General features: G+C 43.6%; 1 protein-coding gene across 1 annotated transcript in view; it reads right to left on the minus strand.

Moving 5' to 3' along the window:
- The window catches only part of CNOT6L (CCR4-NOT transcription complex subunit 6 like), a 69,127-nt gene extending 54,380 nt beyond the window's left edge, over positions 1–14,747 (minus strand). The window contains exon 1 of the mRNA XM_037896732.2: positions 14,572–14,747. The gene's annotated coding sequence lies outside the window, so the exon portion shown is untranslated. The remainder of the gene's footprint in view (positions 1–14,571) is intronic.
- Positions 14,748–21,745: the final 6,998 nt, after the last annotated feature.

The raw sequence follows: 21,745 nt of genomic DNA on the forward strand, positions 1-21,745 counted from the left end.
GTGAAATCTGGCATGCAGCCAGAGATTACTACCCTGCACAGGGGCTCCAGCTGCCGGGATGGGGACGGAGGAGACTTCCTCTTCCCCTGCAGGCGCTGCTCCCTGAGCTGGTCAGACCCACCTTTAGGATCTCCCCCGGCTGCAGGAAGCTTAGTGGCTCCAGTTGTCAGCCCCCCACTAAGGTGGGAGACTACCAGGAAAATTGGACATATGGTAACCCATCCTCTCCATACCCTGCGACCCTCATTTCTATGCTGTTGCTGGCAGTGGAGCTGGCTTTAGAGCTGGGCACCTGGCCAGCAGCCTTCCCCTCTGGCTGTCCAGCTCCGAAGGCAGCACCCTTGCCATAGGAGGGCAGAAGAAAGGGTGGCAATCGCATGAACCCCCCCCCCCCCCAACCCTTACTGCCTTTTGGGTTGGGACCCCCACAGTTCCAACACCATGAAATTTCAGATGTAAACATCTGAAAACAACTTTTAAAACCCCTGGCCACGAAATGGACTGTGAATTTGGTAGGGCCCTCATCAAGTTTAACAAGAGAAAGCTTAGTTTGTCTGGCCTTCCCACACATCCCCAAATTCAGAGTGTGTGCACACAGTTTACAAACCTTTGAAGGAGAAAAGTGAAACAAGATACAATCAGGACAGGTACATACACTCTGTAATTTTTACATTAAGATATCTTTACTTAGAATCTTTTAGTAACTGGCTGTTTTACTTGTGAAATTCACTAGACTAAACCAAATACATTAGCCAGACCTTGAAACTGAAAATTCCACTTTACACTCCTCTCACGTTCCCTAGCTCACTCTACACTCCTCCCACGTTCCCTATCTCCCCGCCCCCCTGATAAAAAATGTCTCTTTAAAAAATAAAAATAGCAGCAGCAGAGCTAAGACTAAAGCAGCAGTAGGCAGGAGTGGCACAGAGAAGAACAGGAAAGGCTGAGCATTTCTGGTTTCGTATCTGCCCAAACATCCATTCTTATCCTCATCAACAGGGTAGCAAAACAAAACGTAATTGTTTTCTTAAAGGTTTTTTTTTTTTTTTATTTTAGTCAATTTTTAAAAGATTCTAGTTGACAGCATCCATTTAAGTACCGAGAAAACTCCCACTCCACCACTACAGTTCTCTGACTTTATATTGCTTATTTCTAAGGATACAACACAGGAGACTTAATTTTCAGGCCTTCATTATTGCTACAATAGCAAATAAAAGGCTCAAATGCATTTTCCTCCTTTGGCAGGTCTCTTTAAAAAGTGATGCCCTCCCCCCCTCCGCCTGCCAGCAACACAAATTTTGCAAAATCACCACACCATTCTCCAATCTACATTGTTTAGTTAACCCAACCAACGAAACTTGCTCCCTCTGAAGATCATTTAAAAATACTGTGCCTTAATTTTCTTTCTGAAAAGTAAGAACTATCCAGTCCCTTTCATGTACCTCCAATAGTATTTGTGAAAGGATTAATGGTCTTGTGGTTAGTGCAAAAGACTAGGAGTAAGGAAGTGAGTTTTTTTTATTCATCTCTCTGCCACAGGTTTCCTGTGTGACCCTGAATATTAGAAAGTCAAGGTGGGTGAGGTAGTATCTTTTATTGGTTCAATAAAACCAATAAAAGATATTATCTCACCCACCATGTCTCTCTAATATCCTGGGACCAACACAGCTACAACACCACTGCATGTGACCTCAAATACGTCACTTATGACCAGACTGTGACAAAGAATGTGTTGTGAAGACTCTCTCTGCAGGGGCAAGTATGGCTGCTGTATATTTCTCAACTCTTTTGTAGACTGCTGTGTCCCTGTACTCCCTGATTGTAAAGACTCCCATTATTCACAACCCACGTACAGATGTCATAGAATTGTAGGGTCAGAAGGGACCTCAGGAGGTCATCTAGTCCAACCCCCTGCTCAAAGCAGGACCAAGCCCCAATTTTTGCCCCAGATCCCTAAATGGCCCCCTCAAGGATTGAACTCACAACCCTGGGTTTAGCAGGCCAATGCTCAAACCACTGAGCTATGAGGAACGGGGCATATATGTTTCTCCTTTGTGTGTTCATACAGGGCAGTGAACAATATTATTTGCTTCAGTTTCCCTATCTGTAAAATGGTGATAATCACAGGGGTGGGCATGAAGGATTAATTCATAATTTACTTTGTAGATTCTCACATGGAAGATGACCAAACTGTTGCTCCTGTATACAAACCAGAAACTATTTTAAGGGTGAACACCTTAGGGGTCCAGAAGGAACATTCTCCTACTTAAAACACTACTCAAGCACCACATACACCATTATTCCCACATCACCACCCCATACTTTCCATTGGAGAGACTTGCACTGGCCATTGTAGGCAGGATAGCAAACAAGATGGGACTGACAGTGTAATATAGCCATTCCATGACCCTACTTAAAGTGAAGCCAGATATGGAATTTCTATAGAAGCATTGTTCTCAATTTAGTTAAAATTGGCAGAATCAGAAATAGCTATCGGGTCATAAACATGCCCGATCTTGCTTTAGACTGTGCCAGCATTCAAGGCACTATACAACACTCTACTCTTCTCTCTCTACAGACATTACTACACCAATTTTCTCAGAGGGGGAGGAATCAGTATTTTCCCTATTTTGATTTTTTTGGGGGGCGGGGGTGGGAGGGGAGAGAGAAGAGATTAAGAAATGAAATATACAGTTCCTGGATTTTCCCCTTCCCTCTTTCCCTCCTGTCCTCATTAATCCATTGACATCACACTGCACGATGTACCAATGTTATAAATTGGTGCCACTTGTGCATATAATACACTAAAAAAAAAACCCCCACAGACCAAATGCACATATAGTTGGTTTGAGCCTAATTTAAGCACTTGCACCATACATCCTTTCTTAATTCCCTTAGGGATCCAAAGACTAAGTCCCATAGAGTTTTATAGCCATGTTCTGCAGATTCCTCAGTATGGAGGAAAAAATATAATTAGGAAACTTCTTAGACAAGAAAACAGTGAAATATCCAGCAGTAAACCATTTAGCCAAACAGTAAATTTATACTTAACTGCCACATTAAATGAAAAAAAAAGTTTAAAATTCAAAATGACCTGGACAAATTGGAAGAGTTGGGGGGAGCCCACCATTTGGCCAGCAAGTCAGTCCCATGAGTGGCTGTGGCAGAGTCTGCACCCAGTTTCAAAGGGATGCTGAAAGCCTCTATTATACCCTCTTTGGCTTGAGCAGTCTTAGAATTCCAGTCCTTGCAAATGTTTAAAGCAGAGCAATTGCCATTTTCTTTGGTGCTTTTTCTCCTCACTGGGTGACTACTCTAGGAAGGATGATGATCCTGTGGCTTTCTAAAGGCAACCCTGTGCCAACATGAGACTTTCCCTTGGTTGTAAAAGCAGCAAAAACCCCTTTCAATGGAATTTGCAGAGCAGAGGAACAGGACACGCATTTCTCACCCCTGGTCTTTTTACTGAGGGATCCACCATTTTTGAGTCTGCCTGCCCCCTTAGGAAAGCTGCAGCAGCACCTCAGTGAAAAAAACAACTACCCACAATCAGAATTTGGAGCCAAATTAATCAGACACTGCTCAAAATTGGGCTGTAGGCAAAGAAAAGAAATTTTGAAGGGAGGAGGCAAGATTTCCCTGTGCTAAGGGAAGGTCTGCTACCTCCTTTGCTAGTCTGGAGGGAGAGAGAACCATCTGGCTTTTCACTGGAAGGAAATCAGCCTTTTCCTAGCGTTAACATGTCTCCTCCTGCAAAGCTGCCAGAGTGACTGAAGGCCTACTGTTAGAATCTGTGGGACTGCATCATAAAAATATTTAAGACAACAAACCAAAACGCTCAGGACAAATTCATGGAAGAGCATTGTACAGCTGGTCCATAAATTAACAATAAGTGAAGTCAACAACTCAGATTGCATCATGCTCTATTAACTAAACACTTCCTTAAGCTCAACTCTAAACAAGTCTACTACTTTGCTACTCATTACAAAAATTCTAATTGACTGCAGTAGTACTGGGGCAGGGTTAAGTTTGTGATTATGGTTGCACCACAAATGGTTTGCTTGGGAGTGCAATCTTAACATTATATTTTTTATTTTAAAAAACACTACCGTATAAAGTTAGCTAATAGCACAGATTTACTTGCAACCTAGATTTCATTAAGGTAAAGTTTTATACAAGGCCTAGAGCGAGAAATAAACATCTACAAGTTTCAACAACTAGCACCTTCAGTAACTTCCTTAGGATAGAGAGAAGGAAAATAATGAAAGGGCCAGGACTACGATTTAAGGGAGAGTTAGACAACGCCTGTGGAAGACACCAGCAACTGGCGTTCCTCAAAACCCTGAATAAAAAGACCACCCTTGCTTTACTGCTCCAGTGACAAACTCCAATTATATGCTGCTTTTTGTGACTGTTGCAATTTGGTGTGTAGGATGACAAACTTGGATGAATGAGCAGTTCTTGGATTTGCCTTCAGTTTACACAGAATTCTTTGGAATAAAGGAAGTCCTGAAAACCAAATGAGTTGTCATGAAGTAAAATAAATGGATGTTAGGCCAGCTGCATCTCAATCTGGCAGACTGGCTGGTCTAGTCTAAGTAACAAATAGATGAGTGAGACTCCACAGTACATATCAGATCCACAGAAACAGAAATTTAAATATACATCTTTATGGCTATGGCAAAGATAGCAGGAGTTTTCTGTTAAACCGAAAAGCAGGTTATAAGAGCACTTGAAGTCCTGTCATATGCAATTACTGTATCTAAAGAGTCACAGAATTTTAAGAGGGAAGAAAAGCATATGAGTAAGAATTCATGCTCCCATAGGAGTAAAATCCACTAGTAAACCTGGACTAGAGCCAACAGGCCTGCACATATATACAGGTTTAAACTTATTTTACAATGTTTTCTACAGCACCTTCCTTTCCCTCACACCCAAACTGCTCAACTTCATTGATATGATTGCCTCTCCAGTGTTTTGCTAAACAGACTACATGCAATACACCCCACAAGCCTTTTTTGTTTTTAAAAGCCTATTCAAACAAACTTACAAAAGCCACTGATACACAATCTAAGAATCCTGCATTTTAAAAAAATATAATTAAAATAAAAAGTCATGGCCAACAAACTCAAGTCATCAAAGTAGTATAGTTTTCTGTCCAAACAAATCTGAGTTTATGGTGGTATAATTTAAAGTTTGACTACAAGTTTTCCGTCATGAAGTAGTACTGCAATAATTTAAATTGCTCCGTATTTTCATATGTAATAAAAGCAGATAAAAATATATCCTTGGAGGTCAAATAAGCACTTCCATTGTCAAACCACCTCTTTCAGTGAGTGAAAGGGCCTAGCCAAGCACACTTGGGCATGATATAAAAATCCAGGAGCATCATCCATAAAATGGTTCCTCCCACAGGAAAAATTAGCAAACACAAATCTGACACAGAAAGATTTCAGACGTATGGAGAACAATGCACGTTAGAAATGGTCAGTTTTTTGTTCAGGTTTTAAAAATGAGTATTTCACTTGTTCTCTAGGGTACAGTTAGAATCCAATATTTTTAGTAACACATGAGATTGCTTTTGCTGAACTGCAGATACACAATGAGAAAAATAAATCTTGCTAGATAGTTATCTTCGTAAGAGCTCTGACAGTTCAAACAAATTCCATCCACAGTTGGGATGTCAAGGTGCCTACATTCTAAGAGGAATAAACAAAACAAAAAAGTAGCGAAGTTTAAGGTTGCAAAGTCAAGCTCTCAAGTCAGGAAATGCCAGAAGTAAGGTTGCCCATGCAATCTTAATTCTGTCCCCTTGTGCATATGCATGATGACAGCCCAGTTACATGCACACACAATACTCCTCCCAAACTTGTCAGACCCCTGCCTCATTTTAGTGCTTGTCAAGGATGCCAGACTGACAACCCTGAATAAAGTAGTTCTGTAGGTAAGCAGACAAGTTCTGGCTAAGCAAGCTTCCCCACGCTTACGTGTCAGTGCACCTCAATCCTTATGGGGAGGGGTGACCTGCTCTATCAGTAAAAGGGTAGTTCAGTGTCCTTGTCATTTCCATCTTTAATACTGCAATCTGCTTTTATTTTCTTTAGTAACTATCTCTGACCTTTTGTGCCTACCACTTATAATCACTTAAAATCTATCTTTCTGTAATTAATAAATCTGTTTTACATTTTACCTAAAACAGTGTGTTCTGGTTGAAATGCTTGGGAAATCTCAGTTCAGTTTACAAAGGGTCTCTCCACTCCACACTGAGGAAGGGGAGGACTGAGTAATGAACTTATACTGATCAGGCTTCTGACCAGGGTAAGACGATATATTCTGGGGGTGCAAAGGTGGGGGCTTGGAAGATTTGCTGGTGCCTTTCTCTGTGTGATTCGTGAGCAGCTCAGGGAGCATTCACACAATGTATATAGGTGTGGGGCTCCACGTGCTATTGTGCTAAGTGATAACGGCACCTGGAGGGGTTTGCTGCTTGTCACTAGGTAAAGCACAGAGAGACAGACCACGCTGGAGAGTTAAGGGGGCACAGCGGTACCCCAGTTTCAGGTTGTACCCCAGGGAGCCCGTCGCAGTCTGTTTTGGAGTAAAACAAATTACTAATGCCAGAGTGCAAATGAAACATTTTCTCCAATGTTTCTCCTTCAGTTTAACAGAAGACTCCATCTCCAGCTTGGTTTTAGGATTAAAATTCAAAATGATCTGGACAAACTGACGAAATGGTCTGAAGTAAAAAGGATGAAATTTAATAAGGACAAACGTAAAGTACTCCACTTAGGAAGGAACAATCAGTTGCACACATACAAAATGGGAAATGACTGCCTAGGAAGGAGTACTGCAGAAAGGGATCTGGGGGTCATAGTGTATCACAAGCTAAATATGAGACAACAGTGTAACACTGGTGCGAAAAAAGCAAACATCATTCTGGGATGTATTAGCAAGAGTATTATAAGCAAGACACAATAAGTAATTCTTCCGCTCTACTCTGTGCTGATTAGGCCTCAACTGCAGTATTGTATCCAGTTCTGGGTGCCACATTTCAGGAAAGATGTGGACAAATTGGAGAAAGTCCAGGGAAGAGCAACAAAAATGATTAAAGGTCTAGAAAACATGACCTATGAAGGAAGATTGAAGAAATTGGGTTTGTTTAGTCTGGAGAAGAGATGACGGAGAGGGGACATGATAACAGTTTCCAAGTACATAAAAGGTTGTTACAAGGAGGAGGGAGAAGAATTGTTGTTCTTAACCTCTGAGGATAGGACAAGCAGCAGTGGGCTTAAATTGCAGCAAGGGCGGTTTATGGTGGACATTAGGAAAAACTTCCTGTCAGAGTAGTTAAGCACTGGAATAAATTGCCTAGGGAGGTTGTGGAATCTCCATCATTGGGAATTTTTAATAGCAGGTTGGACAAACACCAGTCAGGGATGGTCTAGATAATACTTAGTCCTGCCTTGAGTGCAGGTGACTGGACTAGATGACCTCTCAAGGTCCCTTCCAGTTCTATGATTCTAGTTCCTGTTACTACTCAGAGAAAACTCCGCTTTATTTTTTAAAAAGAGGTGTGAATTTAATGTTAATGTTGAAGTTACTACAGTGCTGGGCTAGGCAAACTTAAGCAAATTCATTATCTTTAACTATTAATTTTTCTATCATAATCTTTATAATGAAAAACCAGGGTGGATAAAAATCAATGTTTTTTTTAAAAACAATTTAAAAATCAGATTTTTTTATTTAAATGGGATTTTTTTGATAAAATGCTTTTTGAGGAGAAAACCTATCTAAAGATCGTTTTAATTAAGATACATTATAGCTCAAAGATATCTCATCATGGAATAGGGATTATAAATTCTAATTCTATAGTATGAGACAATAAATTCATGTAAGGTTTACGAAAAGTTTTCTAAATGAGTTCCAATAGTTCATGGATTAGAGACTCAATCTTATGGGGTTCCACAGGCTTCTGTAGAGATTATTTAGGTTAATCTTTCTATCTACCCAATGGGACTCAGTGCTCAGTCACCATCAGAAATGCTTAGTTTTGCAGTTCTCAAACTGTGGATTTGTGTCTCCAGAGGTAACATCCTTGTTAACAGCAAAAATGTTTTTACATAAATAAATAATATACAGAGGTGAGAAATAACAGACCTCAACTCTATTGTATTGTCCCTCTGCAAATTTGTATACACAGAGTCAATCCCTTACCTCTTTCTAAAAGTGCAAAGTTTCAAAAAGTTCAATTAATAGAAAATTGTTGGGGATGGAATATATCTGGACAAGGAAAAGAAGTCTGGAGATAAATGTGAGATGCAAGGGACATATGCTTGTTTTGTTAAAATATTATGTTTGCTGTTAAAGAAAAAAATCCAGAATACTTAACATTGTTGTTTTAGTTAAATAAAACAATTTAAATGTCTGTCTGGTGATGTTCTCCTCCTAATACAGCAAGAAAATAATGGCAAGAAAATCCTCCAAATATTAATGATTAACCTGTTGTACTGGAGATAGTTCACCTCCCAATGACTTCATAAATATCTGCTTCAATTACCTTTGGTAAATGAAATAACCAAACAACCATTCATTTTCTGATACAGCTGTAAAACTAATTTGAAAAGTTTTCAAATTAAATCACTGTTTAAAAATGTACAGTATGTACCTTCTAAAAATGAAACCTACATCTATCGCTGAGTTGTAAAGAGTATATATTAAGGTTATAACAACCAACAAGAATGCACTTTTATGTAGAAAACCACGATTAAATCGAGTCTCCCTGACCAGTGATTTAAATCCACCCTGGGAAAAATTATATGACACAAAGGAAATAAAATCACTGTCAACACCCAAAATAAGCAGAAGTTTTATAATATCTCCCACTTCAGCTATTAGCACCCAACAAAATTGTGCAAGCCTAAAATTAACAAGTTTCCATTTACAGTGGAAGGGGTTGAGGATCCAAATGACAAACTAACCTATCACTTCCTTCAAGTAAATAAAGTAAAATTTTAGTCTACATTAAAACTTGAGGTTTCAACCAGAAGCTGTAAAGCTTCACACTCTCACAACAACAGAAAAGCTATGCCATCACCAAACGTGCCTCACATCTAACAACTAGATGACTAATATTTACACTCATATCTTACCATGGTAGAGCCTTAGTACTCAAGGACAGAGGCACGGTAAACATAGTTGAAGATTCTCAAGATACCTATTATCTATTCACATTGTCCTTCAGAGTTTCAGATTAAATTCTGCAAAACTAAACTAAAAGGAAACATTCCTGACAGACGAAAAACAAAAAGAAAACTGAAGAAATGGAGATGCAACTATATTGGGGCTCCCCAAGCAAAGAGGACCATTACAATCCAGTTGTGAAGAGGACAAAATGATCTCTGTGTAAACGAATTACAAACCCCAGTACACCCTCACTAGAATGCCCTTCATAATAACGAACCTTCTGCTATAATGAACCCCATCCCCGGATCCCACCTTGAGCCCCGCAGTTGAGACTGGAGGAGTTGTCAGCAGCCCCCACACCGGTGGGGCTCTTTCACTATACCAAACCCCTGGATATAATGAACAAATGGCTTGGATCCCGACACGGTTGTTATAGAAAGGGTGTACAGTACATTAGATAGGCATTGGTCAATACAGCTTTGCAAAACTGCCTTGAACACCCAAACAGAATGTCATTACTTTATTCTTGTCTTCAATCACCTTGAAAGATAATGGGCATGTAGATCTTATGCCTGAGCTGAGCTGAGTTTTGTTAGGATGAATCAGACTCAACACGAAAGTCCAGGTCATGCATATGGTGGAGTCATCTCTATGAAAGCAGTGAAGGGCAGTAAGTCATAGAAGTATCCATTTTGATCTATTCTGGATCAATACCACCAAAACCACAGAAGTAAATAAATTTCTGCTCCACTCAACAGAGAAGATTTAAGGGTGACCATTTACAATACCAGGGTTCTTAATGAGTTGGTTTCACTGAATAATTATTGAATCAAATGTATGAAGTGTAATATACCATGCAAGTGGGAAATGCTAAGAACAGGAAATCAGATCAGGTTGCTGTACATGTTTTCATCACAAAGTAGGCCATAAATATAAGTGAAACCTCGTGTTTCAGCGTTTAAATTACCTTTTGTAAAGTACTGCTGTCATAATAATTTATCACGGTAAAATAATTAAACCAAGACAAACATTAGTTGAATTTTATCAGATTCACATTTTACTGTGAACTTAAGAATTTCACTATCAATGCATATTTTTAAGGAACAGAATGGAAAAGTGAAACCCACTGTCATAGTAGTATCTGTGTGTGGCCACATTTCATGCTTACTGAGACACTGTCCATTTCCCAACCCTCCAAATTAGAAACTAACTTAAAAACAAAACAAAACAAAAAAAAAACAACTCTCTGTCACTAGTAGCAACTTCATTATTAAAAACAGTAAAAAACAGCTTTACTTTTTGCCATTTATGCCATGCAGGCATAATCCCCCTGCGTGGACACACTTGTTCTGGTAAAAGAGTAGCTTTTTTCAATTTAGCTTTATGATGCTTGGGAATAAATTTAAGATCAACCAAAAATGTAATACTATACAGAAGTAAGAGTGTCTGTACAGGGCAGGGTTAAACCAAAAATGTTTTTGCATGTAGACAAGGCCTTTGTCAATTTAACATTCAAGCTCTCATGCACAAGAACACTGTTTGGAACCATAGTACCCTGCAGCAAACGCTTAGACAGTCAACTCAAATTTTTAAAAACTTTGTGATGGTAAATAAAATATTCTCAGGCAAATAACATTTAAGATAACTGTAACTAAAAGCTTAGATTAAAAATTGGCTCATTTCAGTTTCTTTATGTTTTACATCATTATTGTCTTCCTGTTCATGTGGGCCTTCCAACCAGCCATGTGGAAGATGTGGTTATAAAGCACAAAAACTGTCAGAGGAACTCAGAAGCAGTGTAGTACCTAAGCTATGCTTAACTTTAAAAAAAAAAAAAAAAACCACCTGAAGTTATATCTCTTTACATAGAAGAGTCTTCACTGAATTAAAAATGTGAAAATATTTCTATTCATATTAGGTTTTGCAACATTTTATTTACAAAATCTAAGTTTTGAGCCTGAAGTCTAGGTCAGTGGTTTTTCATTTGCAGACCCTTAAAAGAATTTAATTGGAGGTGCAGACCCCTTTGGAAATCTACTGTCTGTATATATAGCTGAATTCTGTTCAGTTTTCAGTCTAAGCCTTTCGTGGACCCCTTCGACATAGTCCGCAGACCCCCAAAGGTCCATGGACCACAGGTTGAGAAAACACTGGTCTAGTTGATGGTGTTCTTCTAGTCATTTAAAGGTGATGCTAATTCCTTCTACTGGGCTGCTCTGGAGAATCGGATAAATGAGAGAATCCACCTCTCTAATATGAAAGATGTTAACTAGCAAAGGCCCCTATCCTGCTAATATTTATTCACATGATTAACTTCATGCAGACTTCAATGAGTCTCACACATGCTTAAGCATTTGCAAGATCAGGACTCAAGTATGTATGCCACTATGTTACAGAAAAACTTTCTTCAACACAGCTATATGTATTTGCTCTCTTCTGACTGCTGAAATAATATGTCTTATCTAGGCCCTCTATATCACAACTTCATACTCCAGTCTCTTCTTCTGTAGCCTCTAGACTACTGCAACTTTGCCATCCTCAAGTCAATTAAAATGCTGCTGCCAAAGTCTTCACACTTCACTCATATCATACACCCATTTGTCGGTTCACTAGATTCCTCCCTCCCTATAGCATCAAATATGTGCTCATTATCTTGACCTTAAGGGCTATTCATAGTTGACCCCAGCCGTACTTACCAGAGCCACTATCTTACCTCACCACCTCTGCCAGTCTTTATGAACTATGGACTTCCAAGACATTCCCACGCCTGGCACAAATTCCCGCTACAAATTTGAAGAGTGGCTAATTTAGCCTCCACCAAATCTCTCCTTAAGACTCAATTTTAACCACGATGTCTGCAGAACAGTGCCTACAAAAACACTACAAGCTGATGACAGGTAGGCAAGTGGCAAGCTAATCTAAGGCCATGTCTATACATACAGCACCGCAGCTGTACCAATACAGCCGCGCCACTGCAGTGTGTCTGGTGAAAACATTCTATGCCGACAGGAGCTCTCCCATCGGCATAATAAAGTCATCTCCGCCAGCTGCAGAAGCTATGTCAGTGGGAGAAGTTCTCCCACCAACATAGCCCTGTACACACAAGTGCTTATGTCAGTGTAACTTATGTCACTCAGGGAGGTGGTTTTTTCACACACCTGAGAGACATAAGTTATGCCCATATAGGCTTTGTCTACACTCCAACCTAAGTGAAAACGTACTTCCATTGCCACCTTGTCCTCGCACCTGTTTGTCTCATCTGCCATATTGAGTTGTCATTACCTCAATGGTAAGCTCTATAGGGCAGGACCTGTGTTTTTACCACATATTTCTACAGTGCCTAACCTCTAGCTCAGGGGTCCCCAACGGGGTGCCTGGGGGTGCAATGGCACCCACAAGGGCAGTTGTGTGCGCCCGCAGGACACCGAGCCGACGAAATGCCACAGCCAAGGGCGGCCACCGGAGAACTGCCCGCCAAACTGCCAAGAAGCATTGCTGTTTCTCAGCAGCATTTCGGCGGCAAAGCTTCTTGCCGCTGCCGCTTCTCGGCGGCATTTCAGCGGTGGGGTGTCTGGCGCCCTCCACAGTCTTCTGGGAACAGGAATATGCTATTCCCACAGAAAGGCTGGGGACCACTGCTCTAGCTGCTATTGTAACATAAGAACGGCCATATTGGGTCAGACTAAAGGTCCATCTAGCCCAGTATCCTGTCTTCCAACAGCAGCCGTCATGTGCCCAGAGGGAATGAAGAGAACAGGTAATCATCAAGGGATCCATTCCCTGTTGCCCATTCCCAGCTCCTGGCAAAACAGAGGCTAGGGACACCATTCCTGCCCATCCTGGCTAATAGCCATTGATGGACCTATCCTCCATGAATTTATCTAGTTCTTTTTTGAACCGTGGTATACTCTTAGCCTTCACAACATCCTCTGGCAAGGAGTTCCAGAGGTTGACTGTGTATTGTGTGAAAAAAATACATCCTTTTGTTTGTTTTAAACCTACTGCCTATTAATTTCATTTGGTGACCCCTAGTTCTTATGTTATGAGAAGAAGTAAATAACACTTCCTTATTTACTTTCTCCACACCAGTCATGGTTTTATATATCTCTATCATATCCCCCCCTTAGTCGTCTCTCTTCCAACCTGAAAAGTCCCAATCTTATTAATCTCTCCTCATATGGCAGCCATTCCATACCCCAATAATTTTTGTTGCCCTTTTCTGAACCTTCTCCAATTCTAGTATACCTTTTTTGAGATGGGGTGACCACATCTGCACTCAGTATTCAAGATGTGGGTGTACCATGGATTTAAATAGAAGCAATATGATATTTTTGGTCTTATTATCTATCCCTTTCTTAATGATGCCCAACATGCCCCTGCACACTGAGTGGATGTTTTCAGAGAACTATCCACAATGACTCCAAGATCTCTTTCTTGAGTGGCAACAGCTACTTTAGACCCCCATCATTTTATAGGTATACTTGGGATTATGTTTTCCAATGTGCATTACCTCGCATTTATCAACACAAATACACCATTTAAAAATGAGATTTTAAAAACTTTCTACACTAAGGAACCAAGAAAACCCGTATTACCAGTTACGATGAAGACCTCTATGAGGTTTAGTGTCACAAAACAAGCCTGAAGATTAAATAAGTGTCAGAAGTCTCACTGGAAACAGTTGTAGGGATAACAACTGACCGTGTGTCAGCTACTGGAAAGTTACATTTCCGAGGGGACGGAGGCGCGGGACGAAGAGCCTCCAGCTAAAGTACAAGCTTTCCGTCGAAAGACCCAGGGTTAAATGACAACCTTTACAGCCCTGGGACTTGATCCCAAAAGCTCCTGAGCCCCTGACACTCGCCCCCCAGGGGAGGGCTCTCAGCAGCTTTCAGGACCAAGCCGTGGATGGGGCAGTGCGGGGAAAGCCAACCTTTCTACCCCCCCCCCCCCCGAAGAAACAACAGGCCCCCACGCAGGAGCGAGCGCTGACGACTCCCCAAGTCTCCCCCCACCCCCAGGCCCGTTGGCGGGAACCCCACAACACCCGGGGCCGAGCGTTGGGCTCGGGCCACGTGTTACCCAACAGGCGCAGCGCCATAGGGGCAGCCGCGGGCGGGGGGGCCGCGATGGCCGCGCGGTGCCGAGGCCCTGGCGCCCGGCTCGCGGGCCGCGCGCACACACACACACGCCAATGGCCGCGCTGCCCCGCCCCCGGGAGACCCTTCATGAGCGCGGGACGGCGGGCGGCCTCCCCCTCCCGGGCAGGCCCGGCCCCGCGCGGCCGCCCGGCGCCTCCCCGCGCGCGCCCCCCCCCTGCCCGGGGCGCCGGGCCGGTTAGGCCGCGCTGGTCCCCCCCGACTCCCGCAGGCCCCCGGCCCAGCTCACCTGCATCCGGCGCGCCGGGCTGGCGAGGGCGGCGGGGCTGGGCGGCGGCGCGGAGGGCAGCAAATACATGCAGGCAGCGGCCCGCCGGGGCGGGGCGGGGGCCCGGGCGCGGGGGATCAGCCGGCGGGCGGGGGGCCGGAGGCGCCTGCTGCCGGATAAATATTGGGATTATTCCGGGGGGAGGCGGGCGGGAGCGACGGGGCGGGGCTCGGGGCCCTGTCTCCGCCTCCTCCCGGGCGGGCCGGCCTGGCCTGCCTTCCCGCGCCGCGGCCCCCGGGAGCCCGCGCCGCGCCCGGGGCAGGTTGGGCCTCTGTGTGTGTGTGTGTGTGTGTGTGCGCGCGCGCGCGCGCGCTGGGGGGAGGGGATACCACACCGTGTGTGTGTGTGTGTGTGTGTGTGTGTGCTGGGGGGAGGGGATACCACACCGTGTGTGTGTGTGTGCTGGGGGGAGGGGATACCACACCGTGTGTGTGTGTGTGCGTGTGTGCTGGGGGGAGGGGATACCACACCGTGTGTGTGTGCTGGGGGGAGGGGATACCACACCGTGTGTGTGTGTGTGTGCGCGCGCGCGCTGGGGGGAGGGGATACCACACCGTGTGTGTGTGTGCTGGGGGGGAGGGGATACCATACCGTGTGTGTGCGTGTGTGCGCTGGAGGGAGGGGATACCACACCGTGTGTGTGTGTGTGTGTGTGTGCTGGGGGGAGGGGATACCACACCGTGTATGTGTGTGTGTGTGTGCTGGGGGGAGGGGATACCACACCGTGTGTGTGTGTGTGTGTGTGTGCTGGGGGGAGGGGATACCACACCGTGTATATGTGTGTGTGTGTGTGCTGGGGGGAGGGGATACCACACCGTGTGTGTGTGTGTGTGTGTGCTGGGGGGAGGGGATACCACACCGTGTGTGTGTGTGTGTGTGCTGGGGGGGAGGGGATACCACACCGTGTGTGTGTGTGTGTGTGTGCTGGGTGGAGAGGATACCACACCATGTGTGTGTGCGCACGCGTGCTGGGGGGAGGGGATACCACACCGTGTGTGTGTGTGTGTGTGTGTGCTGGGGGGAGGGGATACCACACCGTGTGTGTGTGTGTGTGTGCTGGGGGGAGGGGATACCACACCGTGTGTGTGTGCGTGTGTGCTGGGGGGAGGGGATACCACACCGTGTGTGTGTGTGTGTGCTGGGGGGAGAGGATACCACACCATGTGTGTGTGCGCACGCGTGCTGGGGGGAGGGGATACCACACCGTGTGTGTGTGTGTGTGTGCTGGGGGGAGGGGATACCACACCGTGTGTGTGTGCGTGTGTGCTGGGGGGAGGGGATACCACACCGTGTGTGTGTGTGTGCTGGGGGGAGGGGATACCACACCTTGTGTTTGTGTGTGTGTGTGCGCGCGCGCTGGGGGGAGGGGATACCACACTGTGTGTGTGCGTGTGTGTGCTGGGGGGAGGGGATACCACACCGTGTATGTATGCGTGTGTGTGTGTGCTGGGGGGAGGGGATACCACACCGTGTGTGTGTGTGTGCTGGGGGAGGGGATACCACACCATGTGTGTGGTGTGTGTGTGTGTGCTGGGGGGAGGGGATACCACACCGTGCGTGTGTGTGTGTTTGTGCTGGGGGGAGGGGATACCACACTGTGTGTGTGTGTGCGTGCGTGCACTGGGGGGAGGGGATACCACACTGTTTGTGTGCGTGTGCATGCACTGGGGGGAGGGGATACCACACTGTGTGTGTGTGTGCATGTGTGTGCGCGCTGGGGGGAGGGGATACCACACCGTGTGTGTATGTGTGCACATGTCCTGGAGGGGAGGGGATACCACACCGTGTGTGTGTGTGCGTGTGTGCGCCTGCTGGGGGAGGGGATACAAGACCGTGTGGGTGTGTGCGCATGCGCTGGGGGGAGGGGATACCACACCGTGTGTGTGTGTGTGCACGCGTGCTGGGGGGAGGGGATACCACACCGTGTGTGTGTGTGTGCGTGTGCGCGCGCGTGCTGGGGGGAGGGGATACCACACCGTCCCGTGTGCAAGCATGCGCTGGGGCAGGTGGTACTGCACGCTGTGTGTGTATGCTGGGGAGAGGAGGTATCCCTCCCTGTGTGTCTGTGTGTGTGTGCTTGGGGGAGTGGGTGTCGCACCCTGTGTGTGCGCACATGTGCTGGGAAGAGTGGGTGTCACACCCTGTGTGTGTGCGTGTGCACGCGCGCGCTGAGGATATCACATCTTGTGTGTGTGCGCGTGCGTGCTGAGGATATCACACCCTATGTGCGTGCAGGAAAGGTGTATCCTACTGGGTTCTGTTCCTGTCCCTCCCCCAGACTCTCCCTGGGAGCAATGAATCCTTGCTCTTCCAGTTAGTGTGGTCAGTTACCTCTGTGCAAAGCCCTTATGGGAAAAACAAAACACACTGCAAATCAGCATGGCAATATTTTATACTCGGCTTACACCAGTGACAATGGCAACACACAGCTCATAGCCGTGGCAATCAGGCCTTCTGTGACAGCAATCTTAAGTAAGTCACTGTTCTGGGCCTCCATTTTTCCATATGTAAAATGGGGATAATGAGCGACAACGTGGACTTGAAATTTAGTCAATTACATATATATTTTATAAAATGTCAGAATCTGCCCCTGCCCTGAAGTTGCAAGGTCAGTTGTGGACTTTACAATAATATTTTCCTTTTTTCTGAAGTGCTTTTTTTCTTCCCTGGCACTATCTGAAAGGCCTGCACAAACAACTGTGGTAGTACAGGCCAAAGCATGAAAGAGAGGGAAGTATTGTCCAAATGTACAAACTCAACAGAAATAGAGGGGAAATTGCTATCCTTTATAATGATCTTAGATGTTTTTTGTAACTATAGCAGGTCAAAATTTTCAGACAGAAGTGCGATATTTAAATTGTGCCTTTTTAGTACTGTAAAGCACTTTGAATAATTACAGCCTCTAAAAGTAGAACTATTGTTATTAAGATTTAAGGTGAGTTATTGATGGTGAGGAGAGTGTTTGGTTTTTTCCCCCAGTTGTGGTATATACAGTGCATTGTTATAATGGGACCAAGAGGAGACCAAATAATTGTTATAAAAACACAAGTTTGATGTTCTCCAACCCCTCACCCCCTTGTTAGGACAGACCACAAGTCTGTTGACCTTCAAAGCACATCTGTTTTTCCAGGCTTTTGACCGAGGGGATGGCAAAAAGCATCTGGGCCTGGGTGTAAAGAGACACCTATTTAATCCTGCTCTTTTGAAATCTATACACACAAGGCCAGTTTGTTTAATTGGAACATGGCCAACCTGTTCTTCATGTGCTGACAGTTTCCCAAGTTTCCAAAAACTGACGAGGTATAGACAGCAGCACAGGGAAGGCAGGAGAAAGTCTGTTGCAGAAGGGTGATTGGGGAATGGAGGTGATTGAGGGAGATTTTAAAAGTGTCTAGGAAGGAAGGGAGGGAGGGTGTTGAAAAACAATGAGGGGGCAGAAGTGTGGGCAGAGAGCTCTGGTATACGGAATTGTTACTCATCAACATCCACTGAGATTATTTAGATTTACTGGACTGAATGAATAGAATCAAGTAGCAGATGGGTAGTTTTGAGGGGGAATGGAAGGAGACAAACCACCTTATTTAAGGAGAATACTAACTAGAATGTATTTTTTTACATGCTGGATAACACCCTTTTCTCCCCCACTACACATCTTCAAATGCTGGTGAAATCCCATCTACATTTTTACTTGCTAGCTTCATTGGCAGGGATTCATTTAATAAGCACAGTTGTTGTTTTTCTCTATTTAAAAAAAGTCCAAAAATTCTATTAAGTATACTGTACTCAGCTCTACAGACCCAAGTATTCGTGTGCTAATTTGGTGATTTAGAAGTGTGAATATGCTAAGAAAATAAAGACTGCAAAAATCATGAGATCACATCAGAATTTTAAAAGTACTACATTTTATTAACTAGTATGTGAAAACTACAAATCCTAAGATTATGAAGTATTCTGAAAAGTGTGTTCTACTGACCTACATTAAACATTTTCAAGCAAATTGCTTATTCAAAGCAATTTTGGGGGTAATCATTAGAGTATGTCAAAATAAGGTTTGCTATGGAGCTCTCAGTGCATACTTAACTATGTAGTCACTAGCATGGTTTTGCTATTACAGGCAGGATGCAAAAGAATATTATAAGTTAATGTTGCCCAACACTGTCTATTACAAGCAGCTGAAAATGGGTTATAGCTATGGCAAACTAACTGTTCCAGCTGAAATTTTCCATGCTTGATCTCTTCCTCAAGTTAATTTAAAAAAACAAAATCTGAGCCAAAACAGTTCAGCCTCTTCTCAGATTGAGGTTAGTGAAAAATACGTAGTTTTGACAATATTAAAATTGTTTCCAGCCATTTGTTTTTGAACTCTAGCCTATCATGGATTTGGAGCAGGGGGATAGTCTTGGGACAAGATAGGTGTCATTTGCTGTCTCCATGAACAGCTATGCAGATTTGGCAGCGTTAATGTCCTTTAAAAAATCACCATTTGCATACAATTCAATAGAACTTTTTTTACCCCTGTTCTTCAACTGTCTGGATGTTCCATTTGCACTGAGCATGCTCCTAAATCCTACTGAGCTCCCTCATCAAAGTACCCTTTAGCCTAAGGGAAGTGTGCTAAACTGGAAGCCAGGAGACCATGTGCGGTAATCTCTTTTCTTCCACTGACTTGTGTTCAGGGCTTAAATTCTCATAGAGTATTTCCTGGAACCCTGTTTGCCTCTGTCCCCAACATGCTATAAAAACTCCATAGGGGTTGAAAATATTTACTGGAGCTCTGCTCCGGACAGCTCTGACAGCTCTTAAAGCTCATTTAAGCCTTGCTTGTGTTAATAATTCTGTACATTTCTCAGGCCTTATTACAGACCACGGCCTCCTGACTACCTCATAAGGTAGAAGGAAGTGATAATTAACACACTTCTTAAAGAAAAGGTAAATGAGAATCAGAGTTCAGAGCAGTTGCACAAAATCACTTCTGGCAGAGCTGTCTCCAAGAGATCCCAAGTCTTTTTTTTTATTTGACAGTCGGTAGTCTTATTTGCTTAGCCACACTGCCTCGTAGAATAGAGGTGGCAAATCTATGTTCTTGGCTATTCTGTGTACAAGAAGAGGTTACTCCTGCCTATCCACCTTCAAAAAGCTGTTTCACATACAGATGAATGAGCATGTAAATTGGCAAATGAGCCCTGAGAAAATACTCCATTCCCAGAGCCAGGAATAGAATCCAGGATTCCTGATTGCCAGCATTTCACTGTGGTCTGGAAAATAGTCATGTAGGCACAGATCCAAAGGTATTTAGGCTCCCTTACTTCCATTGAAATCAGTGGAAGTTAAGATCCTAAATACTTTTGAGGATCTGGATTGTAACTCACTTACACAGTGTGGGTCGTGTTCCCTTCTAGTGACTGGTCCACAGAGGTTAACAGACTACTACTGTTATTACCAGTTACTTCTTTAGCTCAAATAGTGGAGGTCTGTACTACAGATATGAAGATTTCAGGGTCAAACTCAGTTGATACCCCATGCAAGGAGGACATTGCAGTTGCATGTGCTGGAATTTTTTTTTTTTTCAGTTCTCTTTTTAAAATGTTGCCACCCCCATACTGGAAATTCTATTTTAAAAAGCTATTAAAATAATTAAGATTGCAAAGTTTAGTACTAAAAAGACAAAAAATTCCAGCATTAAAGTTACCATTGCAATCTAAATTGGATATGTCTTATAGTACAGTCTTTCATTACATAAGCAGATATTTGTAATTTAAATTAAAATAGGTTTTCTATACCCAAAAAATTCATACTTTTAAGGTCCAGTAGTATCTCAGGACTAGAAACAGATTGCTGTATCCTGGCTGAAAACAGGGATTCTCACACTTTTCAGTGATAAAAGTTTCTGTTTCTAGCCCAGTCAAGATGCATGTTATTACGCCATGCACCAATCACTGGTCCAGGACTGAATGTTACCTGGCCTGGGCCTCAGACCAGCGTAATTCTTGGGGGAGGAAAGGGTTTGTTTGTGGCTTCTTTTTTAAGGCGTTGTTTGAGGCTGCTTTTAGATTTGGAAGGTTAGTAGTAGTTCCAGGGGAGATGGCTTAATGGGCACAGAGGGCAGGTCAAAATTTTATCACTTGGTTCTGCAGTTTATCACACTGTCTCTCACCACCACCTACTGTGATGTGTGTGACTGGAGTAGGCGCTCGTGTTTAAAAAAAAAAATCACATGCTTTGCAGCGGTATTTTACATCTGTGAATTTTTTTCTTGTCATCAATTCCTGTGTTTTCTTCACGAGCAAGCTATTATTTTCCCACACATCTTAATCCTTGTTTAGGATAAGGAACAAATAATTTGATTGGATGGATACAATTTTCTTACTGCCTCTTTACATACATGAATCAATGTGTTAAATTAGCCTCATTTAAGATGAAGTTCAGTTCCAGTTCAGAGATTTGTTATTAAAGCTCCTCTTCTTTAATTCCAAAGTACAGCAGCAAGCAATAGACAAGAAAATAAACAAACCTTTGGGACAAACAAGCTCCACCACCGATCATATCGTACTTTCAGAGGTCACACAGTTCCTGTAATGGCAGGATTCCAGCTTACCCTTTGGCTCTTGCATCAGATCACTACAAAAGTTTTTTTCTCCTGCTGATAATAGCTCATCTTAATTAATTAGGCTCTTACAGTTGGTATGGCTACTTCCACCTTTTCATGTTCTCTGTATGTATATATATATATCTTCTAACTACATGTTCCATTCTATGCATCCGATGAAGTGGGCTGAAGCCCACGAAAGCTCATGCTCAAATAAATTGGTTAGTCTCTAAGGTGCCACAAGTACTCCTTTTCTTTTTGTGGATACAGACTAACACGGCTGCTACTCTGAAACAGAACTTAGATGGCACTCATCAGGATTTAAAATGTTTTGGTCTCTGCTGGAGGTCATCAAATGCAAAGCCACTGAAGAAACAAAGGGATTGCTGGCCCTGTTAGACCAGGCAGCATAAAGTGTCGTGGGGGAAAAAATTAAAATTGGTGACAATATCAGTCAGCAAGAGATGCGGACGCCACCATTAATTTTCCTTCATAGTCTTGCTGCTCACGTGAAAACCTGTGAGATCTTACTTACTCTAATCCTGCAAT

Source organism: Chelonia mydas, chromosome 4 (genome assembly GCF_015237465.2).
Source record: "Chelonia mydas isolate rCheMyd1 chromosome 4, rCheMyd1.pri.v2, whole genome shotgun sequence".
Taxonomy (NCBI): Eukaryota; Metazoa; Chordata; order Testudines; family Cheloniidae; genus Chelonia; species Chelonia mydas.